This window comes from Leucopleurus acutus (genome assembly GCF_964270905.1).
Source record: "Leucopleurus acutus genome assembly, chromosome: 15".
Lineage (NCBI taxonomy): Eukaryota > Metazoa > Chordata > Mammalia > Artiodactyla > Delphinidae > Leucopleurus > Leucopleurus acutus.
In genome coordinates, this window is record NC_139157.1 from 936,180 (window position 1) to 952,007 (window position 15,828).

Genomic DNA, 15,828 nt, shown 5'->3' on the forward strand with positions numbered 1-15,828 from the left:
GAAGAAGTGCATTGGCCGTGTGTTAGGTGTTGCGATAGCATCGTTACTTCTAACAGCTTTGCTCGCTTCCATATTGTCTCGGAATTACACTGCTTTTCCTCTGCAGGTGTTTCCCTCGTGTGGAGGCAACAGTGTGCATCTACAACACAGAATTCAGGAAACTAAGCTGTGCAGCCGTTCTACTTTGAAAGCATTTAAAGTGGTGAATCAGGTGTTAGAAACAGAGTGAGTTTTATGTGTAAAATGTAGGCTGTAATGTGACCAGAGGGTCTCTCACTGTACCAGCGTGGAAAGGGCAGCCGCGTCCACCGCTGACTAAATCGGAGGCTGGTGGCACTGCAGCCCTGGGAGTGAGATGCTAGGGTCTGGATGGAAAAGGGGCTGCACAAGGGACATCTATTTTGTGGCTTTAAAAGTTTGAGATCTGGGATCCTAAGATGTTTATATTTTCTAAGGATTCACTGCTTCAGTATTTTTATTTGGGTACACCCGTACTATTTCAGTATTTAAAACTGCATTTTCCCAGTAATGACATATAAAAATATGAGGGTCATAAAGCAGGGCCACTCATCATGGCGCATCAGTGATTTTCTGCAAACAGCCGCGGGGCACGTGCAGCTCTTCTTCACATCGTCTTGATCAGAGGAACTTCCGGTGTTAATTGCACTCCCCGCCCCCCTTCCTGCACAGGCCCATCAAGTTTCCGTCAGGAGGCTGTGTACATCTGTGCCCGTCTGCCAAGCCACTAAGTTCTTCCAGATCCTGAGGCTGAGGGAGCCTGTGGGCCGGGCTGTGTAAACCAGCCCACAGTTCTAGGCTTAGAAACGCGGGTCAGTATCAAATTTCCACGATTGCCTTAACTGGGAAGGAAAGTCCCGTGCGGTTCTTACTTTGCTGGTTCAGATAATTATGACTTGTTTGTCAGTCTTTTTACTCACGTTAGATTTTAACAGAACTGGAGCACCGCGCTGTAGAGCTGACAGTGACTGAGAGATTGTAAAGAACCATCTCTTCATTTCCCATTTTTGATAGCCACCCCACCCCACATTTAGAAGAGTCAGGGCCATAGAGCTAAGGTGGGGTAAAGCGCAGCAGGAAATCGAGGCTGTGGCCCTCCCTCCCCTCACTCCCTTCTGTACCCCAACTCAGCCCTGACACGTTAGCAGACACCCTGTGGCTTGTGCTCCACGTTCATGGAAATAGCTTTCATTTTGCTTTTCACTTTTCTAGGACCTTGAGAAATCATCCTTATGCTTCCATAGCAAGTTATCATGTTCACATAAAATAAATATCTTTTTAGCCTTCAGAGTCATCCTAGAAAGGTGTCATCATTTCTTATAGAAAAATAAACAATTACAGCGAGGTTGACATGGACCCAGGGTCACACAGTGGCTGGGAGACAGTTTTGAAGCAGAAATCCCATATCCCAAACCAGAGACTTCCCACGATAGCATAGCTGATCTGCCTTTTTCTGCCTTTCCATCTTATTGCATTTATCCTTTTGTGACAATTCATTCCTAATGTTTTCGGATAATAGCATTTCATTAAAACAGCAAGTGCTTTCTCTTGACTGTAAGCTTCATGACTACCAGTGAAGGTGGGGGCTGCTCTGTGACTCTGCCCCAGCTGTACTGAGGTGTAGTCGACACACAACACTGTGCAGGCTCAGCGCGCTGACGTGACATATGTTCCAAAGTGATTACTGCTGTAGTATGAGCTGATGCCTGCATCATGTCACATATTTACCATCTTTGTAAGGTCTACAATGAATTCCTAATTTCTATTCTCAGGTACATTATAAAGATTCAAGAAAACTTTGGCAGAGACTATTGTAATATTGTTCTTACTTTCTAAAAAAAAGGCACCAGCACTTCCTTCTGACATTTGTACGAGAAAGGGAAGAAGGGCTTAGTCTGCAGGGGGACAGAGCATGTAGGCGAGAAGGGGCGAGGCTGGAGGCCCTCGGGATGGGTGTTGACTGGGCCGCCTGCCGCAGGCCGGGAGCTGAGCCCACGGAGCCGGCCCAACGGCGAACGGCCGTCCTGCGCACGCAGAGCAGCTGCGTCTGGACGCGGCCGTGGGCAGTTGTCACGTGGACTCCACGCGAGTGGTCGCCTCCCTGTCGGGGTCACAAGCCCCGCCGACTCCACCCAAGGGACACACGGAGCGCCTCGAGCACCTGGGCGTCGGCTGCCGGGAACCCAGGCTCCCGCGGATGACCCGAGGCCTCAGGGAAGGGGGGCCATTTTAGCCTTACTGGAGAGACAGAGGTCTTTTAAAACAGTTAAAAACTCCCAATACGCAGAGAAATGCAGATTAATTATTTTTACATACGTGGTGATAAAAATTCAACTAACAATGTTTAGACGTAAGTAATAGAGAAAGTGATGTGTGACTGTAACGTCAGTGAGGTTCCAGGGCAGCCGTTTATTCACCAGAGTGGGTCACCCTGTGTGACCTTGAGGGAGTCACATGACCTCTTTTATTGCTAGTTTCCTCAACAGCACACTGTTGAAGTGTTTATTCTACAGATATTAATGAAGCACCTACTGTGGGGCGTAGGACTGTTCGGAATAGACGTCACCCGCCCACACAATCCAGGTGCACAGGTACAGTGACTCCCACAGGTCCTGGGTGGGTTTTGCGGGTGTGAGTGAGGCAGACCGAGGCTCACGATGACGGGAAGGATAAGCCAGAGACAGAGTCGCTGAAGGCGCCGACGAGGAGAGGCTAATCTCCGTGTTAGGGAAGCGGTTGGTAGACCGAACCACATCCTGTGGGCGCAGAGCAGCCGTGGTGCAGAGCGGCAGAGTTGGCAGCCCTGCCTCGGTCCTATGGCTCCTTACCGGGCTTTACAGAAGCCTCGTCCCCGTGGTGAGAGACCCGCGCGGGCTGCTGAGTCAAGATAAAGATGTGGGGAGGCAGTGGACACAGGAGACGGAAGGGGAGTGGATGGCCAATCAGGAGAGAGAATGAGGGGACACAGGCCGGCCAGGTGCAGGGGAGCAGGTGCAGGAGGTGCGGGGGGGACACATCCTATGAAACATGAAGCAACTGATTTGAGAAAACGCTCCTATTGTCCCCTTTTCAAGATTTAGTGGAACTTCGTGAAATCCCCAAAGAGAAGCGGGTCAGTGTGAGTTTGGATGTGTTTTCCAACTTTTCAGGAGAGCTGAGGAGACATGGGTGCATTCCGCCCTGTGTTCAAGACCCCTGAAGTTTTCTCATGTGGAAAGGGACACAGCCTCAGAGTTCTGAGTGGGAGTGGAGGCACTTGGAGTCCTGAGGCCTGAAGTTGCTTCATGTTTCATAGGAAGTGTCTGAACTACAAGGGAAAGGGACAGTCTGCTCATGTGGGCCTGTAGTGAGCTAGGTTGTCAGGGAGGGCGATTCCTCCCACTTTGTCCTCTGTCAAGATCGTCTTAGTTATTCTAGGGCATGAGCCCTTCCACATAAATTTTAGAATAAGCTTGTGTTTGAATAAAAAAGTCCTAGTTGGTGTTTTGATGGGAATTGCATTAAAACTATAGATCAATTTGGGGAGGATTGACATTTTTAGTTCACTGAGTCTTCCAACCCATGGACATGCTTTGTCTTTCTGTTTATTTTGATATTTGATTGCTTTTGTCAGTATAATTTTCACCTTACATATACTGTATATGTTTTTAAAAGTTGTGTCTAATATATCATTTTCTTATTTATTTGTGTAATTATTTATTTATTTATTTTTGGCTGCATTGGGTCTTCGTTGCTGCGCGTGGGCTTTTCTCTAGTTGTGGTGAGCGGGGGCTACTCTTCATTGCAGTGCACGATCTTCTCATTGCGGTGGCTTCTGTTGTTGCGGAGCACGGGCTCTAGGCACATGGGCTTCAGTAGTTGTGGCACGTGGGCTCAGTAGTTGTGGCTCGCGGGCTCTAGAGCACAGGCTCAGTAGTTGTGGCATGCGGGCTCAGTGGTTGTGGCAAACGGGCTTAGTTGCTCCACGGCATGTGGGATCTTCCAGAGCAGGGCTCGAACACATGTCCCCTGCATTGGCAGGCAGATTCTTAACCACTGTGCTACCAGGGAAGTACTATAATTTTCTTTAGAGTAGTTGTAAATGATACTGTGTTTTTAACAATGGTTTCCATAAGGTCATTGTTAGTATATAGAAATGAGATTGAGTTTTGTGATGATAGTGTATCTCGTGACTTTGATGAATTTACTTATTAGTTCTAGGGGTTTGTTGTGTGTGTGTGTGTGTGTGTGTGTGTGTGTGTGTTTGGTAGATTCCTTGGGATTTTCTAGGTAGACAGTCACGTCATCTGCACATAGGGATAGTTTGTCCCTCCAACATGTACGTACTTTACGTCTTATTCTTGCCCCGCTGTAACCGCTGGAGCTTCCGGTGGGAGCAGGCTTTCTGTCATTGTTCCCAGAGTCGGGGGAAAGCATTCAACTTTCATCAGTACGTAGGATGTTTGCTGTAAGCATTTTCTTCATGGTCTTTATCAAGTTGAGGTAATTTTCCTCTTTGACTGGTGAGAGCTTTTTATCATAAATGTGTTGGTTTTTGTCAAATGCTTTTTCTGTATCAGTTGGTATCATCTAATTTTTCTTTAGCTTGTTGATATGGTTGATTGTGATATTTTGATTTTGTATACTGTAATGTGTCAGTATTTGAAGATCTGCATAGCTCAGTGAACTGACGTTTCCACATGATTAATGCATGGTGTTACAAAACCGTGCATTGGTAAAGATCCATTCATTCAAAGTGGAAGATAGGCCAATAGGTTTTAATTCTTAAGGTTACAGAAAGTTTGCAGATATGGCTTCAGATTCTACAATTCACATAGCCTTTAAGAAACATGCACTCATCATATTTTGGAGTAGCATCAAAGAAGACTATTCACGATTATCTGAAAGAACTATTAAAAATACTTCTTCCTTCCCCAACACATATCTTCAACCAAAACAACATATTGCAGCAATTTGAATGCAAAAGCAAGTATGAGAATCAGCTGTCTTATTTTAGGTTAGACATTAAGGAGATTTGAAAAATATAAAACCATGCCACTCATTTCACTAAATTTATTTTTGTTTTAGAATATATAGTTAATTTTCCAAAATAGATTATTTATGTTGAAACATAATGGATTTATTATTGTTAACTTAAATGAATTCAAAAGTAAATGAAAAATTCTTAGTTTTAATTTACAATTTTCTAAATATTGGTAGATATAAACTACATAAACGAAAGCTCTTTGAGGTCCTCAATAATTTTTAAGAGTTTGAAGGGGTATTGAGACCAAAAAGTTTAGGAACTATTGCCCTGTGATAGGATTACTCTGGCTTTAAATAATTCCTTGGATTCATTTTAGTAAGATATTTTTCTAAAACCTTGCTCATTTGATAAGATTTAAAATTTATTGGCATGAAATTATTTATCATATCCTGTATAATTTTTATTATTTGATTTTTATTGTAATTTTAAAATGTTGATACTGCTCAAAACTTATAGAAAAATTGTAAGAATAATACATGGACATACTATATAGTTTTTACCCAGATTAAAGAATAATTTTATTTTTGTTTTATACTGTTTTTAATTGATTTATTGTTTATTCATGTCCCTTCTTTCTTACTCTCTCTACATGTAGCTATTTGCACTTGAAATAAGGCTAGTTCAAATTGAGATGATCTGTAAGTCTAAACTACACAACAGCTTTTGAAAACTTGGTACAAAAAATATAAACTTTCTCATTAAAAAGTTTTATATTGATTATGTGCTGAAATAATATTTTTGTATACTGGGTTAAAGCAAATATCAAAATTAAATCATTTATTTTGAGTTTTAAAATGTGGCCACCAGAAAATTTAGAGTTATACATATGGCTTGCATAATATTTCTATTGAATTACATCCATATAAATTTATTTTTCAAAACCATTGAGAGTAAGTTGGAGACATAATAGCCTTTGTGCCAAAGCACATTATCATGCCTTTCCTAAGAACAATGACATCCTCTTACATAAATACACAAAGTTACCAAAGCCAGGAAATGTGACCTTAATACATAATGTACCATCATCTATTTGTCTAATCCACAGTTCATTTCCAATTAACATTTAAACATTTTTAATAACTATCTTCCCGTTCCAAGATGAGGCATTTCACGTAAGGATCATGTCTTCTAGTCTCCTCTAACTTGGAAGAGGCTTTCTTCGTCTTGACCTTGACTTTTTGAAGAGCACAGGTCAATTCTTTTGCAAAATTTCTTCCTTGTGATTAGATGCTTGTTTTGTCAGGAGTGATGTGTTCTTATTGTAGCAACACGAGATTGGTTTGTTTTGGTGATCTTGTTTATGTTCATAACTTGGTTAATATTCTTTGCACCAGGTTTCTCTATTATAAAGTCAGTATTTTTCCTTTTATAATTAATAAACATTTTTGGGGTGGATACCTTGTAATTATGTAAATATTCATTTGTCATCAAACTTTTACCTACTAATTTTAACATCCATTGATGAATTTTGCCATTTAGGAGCATAGATTTTTACTTCCTTTCTTTAAACTCATTTGTTTTCTAATAAATTATGAGAAATATGAAACGGTACAGATTAAAAGTGTTATCCTCAGGATTTCTGCAGATGTCTAAAAATTATACCCCTTTTCTACGTAAAGTTTTGAGCCAGTAGCAGTGAAGTTATTTAACAGCTTGTTTATCTTCATGAATCATAAAATTGTCCCTTTCATTTATTATTTTTTTCCTGTTTATTTGGAAGAGGAGAAAGCCTAGAAATGGTCAATCATTAAGAAAAAAATCAATCTTTGTTAACTGGCCTTTAAGATTTATCATTAGTTATTGCATTCAAATTTTTTAAAGTCTCAAGATATTTGTCTGATTTGTGTCCTTGCAGACACACCTGTCGGGTAAGTGTCAACACAAATAAACACCTTTTCTTTTCCTGTTGCTGGGTCGGCTCATGGCTGCATTCACGGGGCACTTTTGCTGAAAACTTCCCAGTCATCTCCTGGTTAGATGAAGCTTATCTTTGACTACATTCCTCAGAAGGGCTCATGGTGACAAAACACCCCAGTTCTTGCATGTTTAACCCTGTTTTCTGTGCCTGGTACACAGGTTCTCTTACTGAACTTTTGCAAACGGTGCTCCATTGTTTTGTACGTGGTTGTTTCTAGAAGCTAGATGTCTGTCTGCTTCCGCGCGGCCTTGAGGGTGTTGCCCTTCAGCTTTGAAGCCTGAGGTTTTACTGGCACACATCTCAGGGGCCGTCGTTCCCATCAGTTCCCTGTCAGGCCAGCGCTCTCCACATGTGGGTGGAGGGACTCCTTTCCTCCCCTGGGAAGTCTCCCTAGATGACAGTTTTACATGTTTACCCCATCCCATTCCTCGGGTTCTGGTTGCTCGAGATGTCTTTCATCTGCCTTTCATCCCACTTTATTCCATTTTCATTCTTAACCCTTTTACTTCTTTTTACACCATTTCCATTTCTTTTGGTGGTTTTCTTGCCTTTCTTCAATGCTCTTAATTACATTTTTTTAAAACATCTTTATTGGAGTATAATTGCTCTACAATGTTGTGTTAGTCTCTGCTGTATCACAAAGTGAGTCAGCTATACATATACATATACATCCCCATATCCCCTCCCTCTTGAGCCTCCCTCCCACCCTCCCTATCCTACCCCTCTAGGTGGACACAAAGCACCGAGCTGATCTCCCTGTGCTACGCGGCTGCTTCCCACTAGCTATCTATTTTACATTTGGTAGTGTATATATGTCCATGCCACTCTCTCACTTTGTCCCAGCTTACCCTTCCCCCATCCTGTGTCCTCAAGTTCATTCTCTAAGTCTGCGTCTTTATTCCTGTCCTGCCCCTAGGTTCTTCAGAACCATTTTTTGTTTTTTCTAGATTCCATATATATGTGTTAGCATACGGTATTTGTTTTTCTCTTTCTGATTTTACTCTGTATGACAGACTCTAGGTCCACCCACCTCACTACAAATAACTGAATTTTATTTCTTTTTATGGCTGAGTAATATTCCATTGTATATATGTGCCACATCTTTATCCATTCATCTGTCGATGGACACTTTGGTTGCTTCCATGTCCTGGCTATTGTAAACAGTGCTGCAGTGAACATTGTGGTACCTGACTCTTTCTGAATTATGGTTTTCTCAGGGTATATGCCCAGTACTGGGATTGCTGGGTCGTATGGTAGTTCTATTTTTTAGTTTTTTAAGGAACCTCCATACTGTTCTCTATAGTGCCTGTATCAATTTACATTCCCACCCATTGCAAGAGGGTTCCCTTTTCTCCACACCATCTCCAGCATTTATTGTTTGTAGATTTTTTGATGATGGCCATTCTGACCATTGTGAGGTGATACCTCACTGTAGTTTTGATTTGCATTTCTCTAATGATTAGTGATGATGGGCACCCTTTCATGTGTTTGTTGGCAATCTGTATATCTTCTTTGCAGAATGTCTATTTAGGTCATCTGCCCATTTTTGGATTGGGTTGTTTGTTTTTTTAATATTGAGCTGCATGAGCTGTTTATATATTTTGGAGATTAATCCTTTGTCCATTGGTTCATTTGCAAATATTTTCTCCCATTCTGAGGGTTGTCTTTTCATCTTGTTTATGGTTCTCTTTGCTGTGCAAAAGCTTTCAAGTTTCATTAGATCCCATTTGTTTGTTTTTGTTTTTATGTCCATTTCTCTAGGAGGTGGGTCAAAAAGGATCTTGCTGTGATTTATGTTATAGAGTGTTCTGCCTATGTTTTCCTCTAAGAGCTTTATAGTGTCTGGCCTTACATTTAGGTCTTTAGTCTATTTTGAGTTTATTTTTGTGTATGGTGTTAGGGAGTGTTGTAATTTCATTCTTTTTTTTTTTTTTTTTTAGTGGTACGTGGGCCTCTCACTGTTGTGGCCTCTCCCGTTGCGGAGCACAGGCTCCGGACGCGCAGGCTCAGCGGCCATGGCTCACGGGCCCAGCCGCTCCGCAGCACGCGGGATCCTCCCGGACCGGGGCACGAACCTGTGTCCCCCGCATCGGCAGGTGGACTCTCAACCACTGCGCCACCAGGGAAGCCCGTAATTTCATTCTTTTACATGTAGCTGTACAGTTTTCCCAGCACCACTTATTGAAGAGGCTGTCTTTTCTCCGTTGTATATTCTTGCCTCCTTTATCAAAGATAAGGTAACCATATGTGCGTAGGTTTATCTCTGGGTTTTCTATCCTGTTCCATTGATCTATATTTCTGGTTTTGTGCCAGTACCATACTGTGTTGATTACTGTAGCTTTGTAGTATAGTCTGAAGTCCGGGAGCCTGATTCCTCCAGCTCTGTTTTTCTTGCTCAAGATTGCCTTGGCTATTCAGGGTCTTTTGTGTTTCCATACAAATTGTGCAACTTTTTGTTCTAGTTCTGTGAAAAATGCCATTGGTAGTTTGATACAGATTGCATTGAATCGGTAGATTGCTTTGGATAGTATAGTAATTTTCAGAATGTTGATTCTTCCAATCCAAGAACAGGGTATATCTCTCCATCTATTTGTATCATCTTTAATTTTTTTTTTTTTTTTTTTTTTGCGGTATGTGGGCCTCTCACTGTTGTGGCCTCTCCTGTTGCGGAGCACAGGCTCTGGATGCACAGGCTCAGCAGCCATGGCCCACAGGCCCAGCCGCTCTGCGGCATGTGGGATCCTCCCGGACTGGGACACGAACCCGCGTCCCCTGCATCGGCAGGCGGACTCTCAACCACTGCGCCACCAGGGAAGCCCAATTTGTATCATCTTTAATTTCTTTCATCAGTGTCTTATAGGTTTCTGCATACAGGTCTTTTGTCTCCTTAGGTAGGTTTATTCCTAGGTATTTTATTCTTTTTGTTGCAATGGTAAATGGGAGTGTTTCCTTAATTTCTCTTTCAGATTTTTCATCATTAGTGTATAGGAATGCAAGAGATTTCTGTGCATTAATTTTGTATCCTGCTACTTTACCAAATTCATGGATTAGCTCTACTAGTTTTCTGGTAGCATCTTTATGATTCTCTATATATAGTATCATGTCATCTGCAAACAGTGACAGTTTAACTTCTTCTTTTCTGATTTTGATTCCTTTTATTTCTTTTTCTTCTCTGATTGCTGTGGCTAAAACTTCCAAAACTATGTTGAATAAGAGTGGTGAGAGTGGGCAACCTTGTCTTGCTCCTGATCTTAGTGGAAATGGTTTCAGTTTTTCACCATGGAGAATGATGTTGGTTGTGGGTTTGTCATATATGGCCTTTATTATGTTGAGGTAAATTCCCTCTATGTTAATTGCATTTTTACTTGAGTCTGTTCTTCCTTGTTCACCTTGTAATTTATCCTACTTTCTGAGGGAGACTCATGTAGACAGCAAGCAATCAACTGAATTGCAGGCTATAGACACAGTCATTTTCAGTAACACATAGGTATGAAGTTCACTCCAAGACACTCTTTCTGAGGAAAGAAATTTACTTGAGCAAATATTCCAATAAATTGAGGGTTGGGAAAAAAGGGAAGCCTTGAGATCCAGAACGTGATTAATCCAACCCAAGATGTAATGAAGGGAATCCCCAGACTTCAGCTGTGCATCAGGTTTAGAAAACACTAGGTCCAGATTCCTGCATGTGGATGGAGGGTTCTGGGGAAATCTCCAGGAAGAAAGGGGCTCCAGGCAGTAAACAGTGATATTGAAAAATAGAACATCTTCAAGATATGATGAAAGTTTTTTAATTAATAAAAAATAAAAAGAAAATTAGACAGTTTAAGAAAATGAAACAAAGCATTTACGGTCCTGGTATGAAAGAAATTAAAATGAGTTTAAGCACCATGATTGTTAGCAATTTATGTAATGTGAGAGTGTGTATTTGATTAAGCTTGATTCTAGGAATATTTTGCTTCTGATGCCTAAATAGTTGTCCTGTGGGGTCTTGGAGAAGGAGTGTTACTTGACTGAATGATTAATGATATTTACACAAGTATCATAAAGTAAGTGCTGGTTATGATTTTGAATTTTTCCTTATCATCCATAAACTAAGGATAGAAAATTTGGTTATAGTTATAGAAACCACATAACTGTTGACACCTTGACCATTTAAAATTTGGCTAAGAGATGTGAGAGGTGAAAGTGGGAGGCTTGGTTGTGATGGTGGGATGGCCCGTATCCTCGCTGTAGACAGGTGTACACGCTGTGGACCACACAAAACGAATCACAGTATAGTTGTGAAGCCCCGGGACCGAGAGGTCTGCAGAGAGTTCTGTGTTCTAACTGAGGTACATTCTGTTCTTTTGCAGTAGAGAGCCAGGAGGCACAGTTGGTTATAAACACGGAATCAGCCTTGCTGTTGAGAGACGCTGTCTCTGACGTAGGCTTGTGAGTGGGGAGAGCTGAGATGAACAGGTGTTGATTTTGAGCACAAAGTCTGAACCGCACACATCATCACCATGAACATCCCATTAATGTGATGATTTTTTGTGCTAAAGGGATGCTGGCGAACGTTTAACATGATTCTGAGAGCAAGAAAGAAGTTCAATATTTGGGGCACTTTGATTAATATGAAACACTGACAGAAAGAACTGACTACAATACTTTTATTTTGAATTATTACTTCCTGTCAATATGAAGTGGAATACTATTGTTGGGTCAGTTGCTGTCCTTGGTCCAGTTAACTGTGGACAAATGACATGGCAGTTCTGGCTGTTGCCCCGTGGGTAGGGGCGAGCTCCAATGCTAGAAATTATATAGTCTAAAGAGTAGTTTTGTACTTTTTAATTTGTGTATGAGATTATATCACAGAAATGTTATTCACTATTGTATTGCAGAAGAAAACTGATTGAGAGCTATTGCTGTATATATTTAGGATTTATTCAATATGGGGCCAATGTATGTGAATAAACCAGTGAAAAGAGAGGCCTTAATTGAAATTGCAAGGTCCTAGAAGGAAGCTAAGAATACCTGAGCTTGGGAAAAAAGGAGGAGGAACAGGAAGAGAACAATTTGTAGGAAAATCTCTCCTTTTGGTTTTAGGAATGATTTAAAGGATCAGCGTTTCAGCTTGTAGAAGACAGGAGAGCTGTCCTTAAGTCTGCAGAGTTATCATGTAAGAAGAGTCCACTTGTTTCTTGGCTTCCATGTTGCTGAACTAGGTCCCAGGGTTGGAAGTTTCTGAAAGATTTATTTTTAGCTCAGTGTAACAAAGAGCTTCCAAACTACCAAAGAAATTGATCATTTCCACCAATTAAAGTGGCTTAAAAAGAATGCTTTCTGTTCAAAAGAACTTTCCTCCTACTCTAGGCAGACAGGCATCACAGGTTACAGTGGCCACGGGTGGGGCGAGTGGTTCTACCAGTAACTCACAAGTTGCTTTACAACCCCATGACCATAGGAGTCCTGTCCCCGGACTGTTCAATTTCAAATATCTTAGTATGAAAAAGTTTAAGCATACATTCAATACATAGTAGATCTCCATGCACCCATCACCCAACGTCAACAGTTAGCAACTCAATTCTCGTTTCAGCTCCCCACCCCCGCCCCCAACACATGCTCTATTTAGTTTGAGGAAATTCTGGCACGGTATACTTTCAGCTGTAAATATTTCAGTATATAGTAATGTCCTCGAAAGACAAGGACTCTTGGCCATATATATTGAACCATCCTTTATTGAGGTGTAACTTACACCCCTGGCCATAGTCTTGAAGGTAAGACAAATCCCTCCGTCTCTTGCCACGTTTTTCTTCTACCACCTTAGTCCAACCACCATCATCTCTCTGCTGGACCACTTTCACGTGACCTCCTCTTGTCCACCCGGCAGCCAGACCATCTTTCTGAAACATCAGGCAGACTGTGTCATTCTTCTACTCCCTGTGGTGCCGTCCCGCTGCCTAGAATAAGATAAGAGCTTCCCACTGTGGCCTCTCAGACCTGCCCGGGGCCCGCCTCCACCCACTCTCCTCCTGGCCCAATAAGCTCCACCCGCGTAGGCGTAGTTTAACATCTCCCAGTCATTTCTGTTTCACACCAAGCCGTCTGCGTTAGAACTTCTGCCCTTGCTCTTCTTCCCGACTAGAATGATTTTCCAGAAATTTTCTCATGAACGGCTTCCTGCCTTTCAGATCTCAGTTCCTTAATCATGTCTTCAGAGAGACCTCTGACCACCTGATCTGAACAGTCTTCTCTCTTGTTCTCTGTCCTATCGCCCCGTTTCAGCCTCCATAGCACACGGTTCTCTAGAAGCAGTCTGTCTATGCACGTGTCCACCCTCTTACTGGCTGCTTCTCTGCACAGAATACAAGCCACGCGAGAAGGGGGTTGCGTGCCTGCCTTGTTTAATATCAGGGAGAAAGGTGTTAGGGCAGCTTGACTGTGATCTGTTTCCCTCTAGTTACTGGGAACACACAGGGGCCACTCGGGAGAGAGCAGGCAGGTAGGCCGGACTGTCTCTGTCACCAAGGCAATACCCCATCTCCTGGTACATAGACTCATAGTATTTGCTGGGAAGAGAGTCTTAATCTATGTGATGCTTTTAGCAGGATGTCTCTGGGTTAGGATTGCGTGTGGGAAGTAAATCTGTGATCTGTGGATCTGTGAGCCATGGCTCCCTCAGAAACGTCTACACGCTGCACAAGTACCTGAGGTATGAAGTGGAGATATTCCATAGCCTGAAGGTTCCCCGCTGTGTGAACTGACCCTGTGCTTGGCCCAGAGGCCTGGGAGGAGAGGAGGCTCCGAACTTGAGTCTGCTTTTTCATGCCTCCTGATGGCTTCATCCTTGAAATTGCCAGTGAAACCTGATCCAGGGTAAGAGCTCTGATTCGTGTGAGTGCAGTTTGAGTATCTGATCAATTTGTTGGCCCCACTGTCTGATGCCCAGAGCCTACAGCACTGCTTGGCTCGAAGAGCAAAATAAATCCTTGCCTGTGAACGGGCGCGATCCAGTATCTTGGGGACGGTCGACTGGAATTAAAAGAGCCATCTTTTTTGTAGCAGTTTTCTTCACTTTTAAGCAATCCATGTTACTTGTTTTATTAGTTCCATACTTTATATGGGATACTCAGATATAAAGAAATATATCCAGATTAATAGTGACAGTGGCTAGAATCAAGGTTCATAAAAATAACTGACGTACTTTGGAAAATGCTCCCTTGCAAGCGTGTGATGACTGTGTGTGGGTGTCACAGTGACCATGTGGGACTGATGAGGACTACGTAGGGCCTGGCTGTGCTGGCGTCCCACAGAACACACGGTAGGTGCGGTCCTGCTGTAAGGCGTTTCATTGCATTTTTAAAAGCTTCTCCACAAGGGAATCTTGAAAGAAAAAAGTCCTCAAGTTAGAAACCACAGAAGCTTTCGCTCTCATTTGAACTATCAGCCCAGAACTTCATTTTTGCTCTTTTGAGTCTGTTTTTGTTACTGGCACAGAAGGATACTTTAATATTTTCCAGAGATGAAGACTTGCAGGCACACTGGCAGCTTCTGGGGTTGCTTCTGTAAAGTGATCCCTCAGTCTTGTGTGTGGTTGTTGGTCCTGATTCCTTTAGATGGAAGTATTTGGGAAAGGTATTGGGTTAAATGGAGACACAAATCTGAAATAATGTTGCTATTTTCTGCTGGAAGCAACTATTCCAACGTGGATGTATTGGGCATGAAAACTAAACAGTCATTGTTTTTATTTATCATTAACGATTCATACAAATCTATATGGAAAACTGCATTCTCTGAACTTCATCTTTGGCCTCCTTCATTGCCCTTTCCTAACTTGCCAAGTTTTGTATTATCCTGACTTCAAAAAAGATGGAAATTTCCCAAGTATGGGTGGTCTTGTTTCAGGCAGATAGCACATTGTTAAATTATTACACCACGTTTTAACCAGAGCACAGTTGTTTTAAGCTATATTAAGTACATCTGGGTAACAGCTAGTAAGTTTCATTTCCAAGGATAAGGTGAACTACTGGAAAATATCTTATTGCTTTTAAATTTTGCCTTTGCTTTCCATGATTTATGTCATATTATAAAAGAAAGAAAGAAAAAAGAACTTCTGATGGATGAGTCTGTTTTTTCCCCTGTTGCTGAATTTAAGAATTTGAAATAGTTCATGGTCTCCTTTATAAATATAAATAGTTCATGAGGTCTTCTCTCATGCCTTTTAATTGTCAAACCCAAGAAAATCTAATAATCGATCTTTGAGCTTTAAAGAAAATTATGGAAAGGGAATATGGGCACTAAGTAGTGCTACCTTATGCTTGGCATGCCGGGAGACCTATGCTCAGACTTTGGTTCTGAACAGAGTTTATTTGCTGCTCCTCAAGTTCTCTATGATTGATGGCAATGTATTAGCTCACAATCCTGCCAGCTATGGGAATTACATTTATAGCCTCAAGAAAATAAGTGACTTAATGAAAATTATGGAGCTAGTTCATAGCAGAGCACGTGTTATAAGAGGTCTCCAGAATCCTAGGTGGGTGTTTTCCCACTCTACTGTGGTAGCCTTTCAGTACAATTTAGAATTTTACTTGTGAATGGTTAGCTATCTTAATTTTTAGGTAAGTCATCTTATAAAATTATACTTTAAATGGTTCACAGAATTAAAAAGATATTCATAGATATCTTTTACATTAAAATATTCTTATAGATGAGTAGAAAATACAAATGATTTCAAGTTGTACCTGGATGAGAAATTGGTATATCCAGACATTAGAGTATATGAAGTTACCAAGGAGGGAATTTAAGATAAGAGCTAAAGGTGACCAAGAAAAAAGAAAGAAGACTCAAATTACTGAAATCAGAAATGGAAGTGGAGACATCACTGACT